Source organism: Rhododendron vialii, chromosome 13a (genome assembly GCF_030253575.1).
Source record: "Rhododendron vialii isolate Sample 1 chromosome 13a, ASM3025357v1".
Taxonomy (NCBI): domain Eukaryota; kingdom Viridiplantae; phylum Streptophyta; class Magnoliopsida; order Ericales; family Ericaceae; genus Rhododendron; species Rhododendron vialii.
Genome location: NC_080569.1, coordinates 15,907,486 through 15,914,359, shown reverse-complemented (window position 1 = coordinate 15,914,359; position 6,874 = coordinate 15,907,486). Strand labels below are relative to the sequence as shown.

Sequence of the window (6,874 nt, the reverse complement as noted above, 5' to 3'; positions counted from 1 at the left end):
TAAAATTTCGACCGAACAAAGGCAATAGTTGCGAAGATACTCCATAAACTCAACGAATATAGTTAGTCATGTAACAGGGTGTTTTGAAAAGTGTTTGGAACAAGTTAGAAGTGATCAGGGATCAAAAGGATGAAGTTTGGAACAAAGGTTGAAAAATTGTCCCTAAGCAACAAGTATCGATACAAAGGTATCGATACTATTGGGCCAAGAAACGCTCTAGACGCAAGGGTATCTATACCTAAGACAAATGGTATCGATACCAAGTGATTTTTTGGGTTTTAAAACACAAAGGTATCGATACCTGACAAAATGGTATCAATACCAGCTCAGTTCGAACAGATTTTCTGCAGATTTTTATGGGTTCAACGACAACAATAACCTCAACAACAACAAAAACGATCAATGGCAAGATTCAAGCTATAGGAAACAAGTCATTGACATATATTGAAAGTTAGAACTCCCTACCTCAAGATTGAAGAACAAAATCTAAGGATTCTTCAAGCCCTACTCCCAAACCTTGGAATTAGATGGAATACGCCTCCACCGAGCTCAATCCGATGAGAAACGAGCTCCAATACGTGTAGGAATGAAAGATTGGAGGTAGTTTTGTGTAGATTTTGGGTGATTTGGGTGGAGTTTGAGTGAGAGCAAGAAAGGGAGAGAGAGACACCAGGAAAGGGAGAAAGGGACGGAGGGAATAAGAGAGGTGTGTGTGTGTGTGTGATACTTTCACACCCTCCTATATAAACACACAAATCCACAAATTCCACTTGCACCTTTTCACAATCAATTCTACCACTTTAGCGCTAAATCACATAAACACCATTATTTCACTTTTCTTTCCCAATAATCATGCATTTATAAAATGTTAATATTGATAAAATAAATACAGGTCTCTACATTGACCATCACTAAAAATGTCTTTCTGTGGTTCCCACAAATCTGGACCATCCACTAAAAATGTTTTTTGTGGTTCCCACATCATCGTGAACTAAGAGCATCTTTAACTCATCTTTAAAAGTTCAAAATGGATGTAACATATTGGAGAGAGATTTCATAATTGATTATCACTTTTTGCACTTTATGAGAGAATATATGAGGGACCTATTGTACTTTTAGAGATTTTGTCTCCAAAATGGGAGTAGGGTCTTTATATTTGAAGAACCAAAGACAATTTGGAGACTCAAATATCTAAAAGTAAGATGGGTCCCTCCTAAATTCTCTCATAAAATGAAAAAAGTGGGAATAAATTATAAAATTTCCCTCCAATATGTCACATTCATTCTTCATTTTAAACTTTTAGAGATGGGTTGAAAATGCTCTAATGGATAATAGATTTTGTTTGCATAAATCTATATTATAGTATATTATAGATTTATGCTAAATAAAATTAAACCTTCCAAAAGAGTTTAGACTGAAGCCTAATTATTTTCTCTCAATTTTCATGAACAAAAAAAAAGTCTTTTTGGTCCCAAAAAGATTGTGAGGGATTTTAAAAATGATTTTGTCACTCTCCTATTTGTTAATGTCACGATCCTTTTGTTTTTATTCAGGTAAATTTATTAAAATATCATTGCCCTTTATGATGCCAGATTTTTTTCACTTTCTAAATGAAAGGGTGTTTTAGTAAATTTCTCCTAATAAAAATAGAAAAGAAAGTGACGTTAACAAATAGGGGGAGACAAAATCAGGAGCGAATTTCAATTATGCCCCCGAAGATTATATGCCTTTTCACATGAATGTCCTGCTACTAGTTCCTTCACCCCTAGTTGGGTTTCATTTTCACATACCAAAGGAAATCACAATGGTTGCCGGCGGGAGACAAACCCACTTAGAGTGAGAGTTAATATGGAGGCTGGTGGGTTAGATTCCGACGGCCGGCAATTCGACAGCGCGGAGGAGATGTGGAGGGAAGAGGTCGGAGACCACCCCAAGAAGACTGAATAGTACCATAAAGGCGTTGGTTACTGGGAAGTAAGCCCTTTAACATCCCCTAACCCTTATTAAACCTTTAAAGCCCATATCCTATTCTTGATGATACATGTAGGCTAAGCACCCTTGAAACCCTGAATCTCATTTAACTCTTATAAACCCATGTTCTATTCTTGATATATATTGGCATATACATGTAAGTATATTCTTGCGTATTGGCATGTATGTAGAGCATATTGTTAATGGGTCGTTTTAGTTTGGGAAGTAAGCACCCTTTAAGCCCTGAATCTCAATAAATCCTCATAAACCTATGCTAAGCACCCTTTAAACCCAGAATCTCTATAAATCCTCATAAACCTATGCTAAGCACCCTTGAAATCCTGGCTCTCATTAAAATTTAAACCCGTATAAACCCATATTCTATTCTTATACAGATAGGCTTATACATGTAAGCATATGCCTGCGAATTGGGAGAAATTCTTGGGTGCAAATAGGGTACGGCTGACATGGTACCCTTCCGGCTCATCCGGACTGTCCAACAATGCAACCGATGGTCCGGATTTGAAACACTTTTTTCCTTCTTTTTTTTTTCTTAATATCTGTTATGTACTTTCAATCCGGACCGTTGGATTGCATTGTTGGACAACCCGGATGTGCGCAAAGGGTACCACACAGTACCCTATTTGCTACCAAGAATTTCTTGCGACTTGGTATGTATGTAGCTTTATTTTGATGGGCAGTTTTAATTTGGGAAGTACGCACCTTGTTCTACTTAAAGCTTTTTGAAACACTGTTATGTTTAACCATGTGTCATCATTGTGTTTATTGGGGTTTGTTGTGTTCTTTTGAGACAAAAAGGGTGTGGAGGCATCAGTGGATGGAGTATTGCGTGGATATGGGCATGTCAATGAACCAGATATTAAGTCTAGTAAAGCATTTTTCAATACCCTTTTGGATGATCGATTTCCAAGTGGTGAAGGAAACCAGCATCTTGTTGCATTAGGTAATAAAATGGCTACTTCGTTCTATGTACTTGTGTCTACATATCGGTGCTCGTGTTCATGACTTCATTCGGTCAGTAATAAGATTTGAATTGCTTGTAAATTTGTTGTGAGAAGATAGCAATTGTGACAGTTCCTTACTTCCTTTATTCAAAAGAAAGACAGGAATGAAGTATATTTTTGATGCGGTTAAGCTTAAGTTATGGCCTTATGGATTGGATGGTTCTTAGGCCCAAGCCATGTTGGCACATGTTGGATGACATAGGGCCCTCTTGGGATATTAATTAGGCATGAACTATTTTAAAGGCTTTGTGACCTTTCATCTATTAGGTTCATTCATCTGCTAGAACATGAAAGGCTGTGACTTTTCATTTAGGGAAGTTTAACCACATATTCAATGCATGCAACCATTAGATAACACATTCATCCCGCCCATCCATCTTGAGATTAGGAATAGTTATGTGCGTTCATACACATTCATTCTACCTAGACCTCTTGGGAATAGGAATAGTTATTTTCATTCGCACATGTTATGGAGCCTATACTCTTGATGTGATTTCAAGTGCTTGAATTATGATTGAATGAATAAGAATTTACAAAAGCTTTAAGCTTCTAAGATAAGATTGTGTGATGCTAAAGAGGCCTTAGGGGTGAGGCCTTTGGTAAACTAGGTGTGAAGCCTAGATCTATCTTCTTAATAGCCTTCTCCTTATTTTCTCTTTCACTATTCACGTCCGCTATTCACAGCCCCCAAAACAACCCTTTTCTTTGTGTATGATCATACTTTGCCTTATTTCAATCCCATCTTACATCACTTTTATCTTCTTATTTGCCTCTCTAGTTCTTGGTTAATTGTTGGTGAATGATGAATGTTGAACTTGTTTGCTCAAACAAGCTCCTCACCCAAGATGTCCTCCTGTGAAAGCTAAATCCCTGACTGGTTTGCTTATTACGCAGCAATTTTATGAAACGATTGCACACAACTGCTTAGACAACATACACAATAGCACTGCAGATTAATTGTGATTCACGAGAAACCCATTTCTGAATTTCAATGGAACACGCTTACATCCTCTCTATCACCACTCACCAGTTTTCAAGTATCTGTTGCTTTTTTTGAGTCTCTAAATTCTCCTGGTCATAAATCCGAAAAAGTTTGAGTTAGGGTTCTCTTAAAGGACATAGTTGAGCTTTAGTTTTGTAATATTTTGGTTATACATTCATTGATATCTCCTACTAATGTAGATTGTGGTGCTGGCATTGGGAGGGTCACCAAGAACCTTTTGACAAGATACTTTAATGAGGTGAAACTAGTTTTTATTGATGTTTTCCTTTCTTTCTATTTTTCTTGTTGCTTTTAATCAAAGTTTTTGCTTGCATCCTTCCGAAATACTGCTTTCCTATAACTTCAGATCCTATTCTTCTTTTGACTTGCAGCGTACTTGTAGTCATCATTCCATTCTGCAATGAGATACAGATAGCCCTTTATTTTCATGCAACAATTTTTGTTAACAACTTATCATCTTTAATTGTAAAGTAATGATTGTGATTATTGTTATGTTATATAGTTGTGGCAAGTTATGTAATAAACAATTCATACCATCTTTTAGCATGTCTTTTTCAAGAAGATGTTCAATTGAAAAGGGAAAAATCGGAGAGGTACTTATTCAAGAAAATGAAAGGGGGTGGTAGAGACTTGCTTGGCCGAAGAAGCAACAAATGTATAACAGATATGTCATATGCAATTTTAATAGAAGTTGCTTTAGTTTCAACTTCCTACCTGAATTTTCTCTTCCTCCCGTCCTATTGCATATTATAGTAAATTTAATGTTTCATTTCTTTCCATGTCAAGCACAATATAATAGCAAAAGTGGAACTGTTTGAATTAGTTTATTTGCCAACATCTTGCCCCTTTTAAACTTTTTTGGCCTATTAACATGTCCCAGTTAAGCTTCATTAGCCTATTAACTCCGAACTTCTTGTTGAAGAATGACAATACCAACTTTATCTTGGATACATGATGAATTTTTAGCAGCGACTTTGGCTGCTTGGTTTGCTTTTTCATAATCCGTTTTGCAGAATACTTCTTACAAACTTATTTGGTGGACGGTTTTCGAAACTTGTTTCGTAAAATTATTTTGTAGAACAATCCATCTTTGGGAAAACATTGAGAAGATGTTCTTAAGTTCTTTGAAAGAATCTCTGGAAACAATTTTTACATAAAGAAATAGTCGTTTTGAAGTGTTCTTTAACACTGATTCTGAAAACAACTGCCCAAGGTTAATTTTGATCTAGTTACTTTTTTATGCGTATGTGTCGCCTTCTGAATGCATGGCTTTATGAAAGTCCTATTAGTGTGAGCACTGTGAGGTGATTGAATCCTCTCATAGGTATTATCAGAGTTACCTAAAATGATAAGAACCGTGATATAAAATTGTAACAGAGATCACACTAGCTTTTTTCGAATAGAGAAAAATTTGAATATTTTGAATTTGGTAAAAGCATTTCCTCCCAGGTTGATTAACGTCTAAGATGGCTTTTCTGATTCAGGTTGATCTTCTTGAGCCTGTATCTCATTTCCTGGAAGCTGCCCGTGAAAATTTGTCCCCTGACAACCTCATCGTATTAGACTCCCACAAAGCCGCCAATTTTATTGTGTCGCTCTTCAGGTACTATGCTTGGATTACTCTATATATGTAACAGAAACATCACTACATTTTGTAGGTTTTCATTGTCAATGATCACCATATTGTCTATATTTTTTTGGCGTTGAATTCTCATTCATTGTTTCGCTCTTAATGGTTTCATTGTCACTGTTGTAAATACAAGTCTTATGTTATGTTAACTTGTTTGAATAATCTAATGGCTGTTTGTCTGTTACTGATTTTCTTACTTGTTAGGTTTGGTTTTGCTGCTAAGAGATCCAATTTTCACGAGGTTTTACTATATTTGGGAGCGGGGGATTAACATTACAGGGTGAGATGTAGACTAGATACTTCCTGTGAATCTCAGAATTCTGGTTATAGAGCAGCCTCCAATAGTAGATTCCTGCAGCTAATTGTTAACATGCTCCTAAGATGGCATTTTCCAGAATATATGCTCGAATTCAAACCATGGTTATTGACCTCATCTCAAAGAGAATAAAAATCATAAATCAGTGCTAGAGTGGCCACTTGTCTTTTGTCGCCTGGTTATGGGTCAGGTACGATACTTATGTAATTTTGTCATTGATTACGTTGGTTCATCATGTGGAGTAACTTTCATTGATGATGAACAGATTGACTTTTACAATTATTTCCTGAAGTCACGTTATTTTTTTTGGCTTTAAGTTCATTTATTTCGTAAAATGAAATCTTTTACTGTTTTAGGAATTCACTCCAGATGATGGAAGATATGATGTTATATGGCTTCAGTGGTGTATCGGGCATCTCACTGATGATGATTTTGTGTCATTTTTTAAGCTAGCAAAGGTGGAGTATCCTTCCTACCTGTCATACCAATTGTAGCTAGGAATTTATATTACTCATTGGACTTTGTAAGCTTTAGTAGTGTATCTATTTTCGTTTTTTGTCATTTGTTGACACAAAAAAGTGAAAACTGTATTTTATGGGTTTTGGAAAGCCCTTGACTATTATATTGATGCAGCTTTCAACCTGATAATTTCTTTGTGTTTTATTTCCCTGAGGCTGGAATGGTGTACTTGTTAAGTTTTAAACCAGATGAGTGCAAAGGACTGTTTCTAGCTGTACCGTTTCTTTCACCTGAAGTACTGGCACTGATGTTGGGCTTGTGGATACACCTACAGCCAGTGTTGTTCCTATTCTTTTACACTGTCTTGCAACTAATGAGATCGGCATAAAAAATCCTCCTATTTTCAAGAGTTTTTTTTTGCATTTCTTCTTGGCCTCGATGCAATGTATTAATTTTTCTAAAAAATTATG

At 36.1% G+C, this 6,874-nt stretch overlaps 1 pseudogene; it reads left to right on the top strand.

Moving 5' to 3' along the window:
- Positions 1-1,752: 1,752 nt before the first annotated feature.
- On the top strand, positions 1,753-6,855 carry LOC131312993 (alpha N-terminal protein methyltransferase 1-like; annotated as a pseudogene).
- The last annotated feature ends 19 nt before the right edge of the window (positions 6,856-6,874 follow it).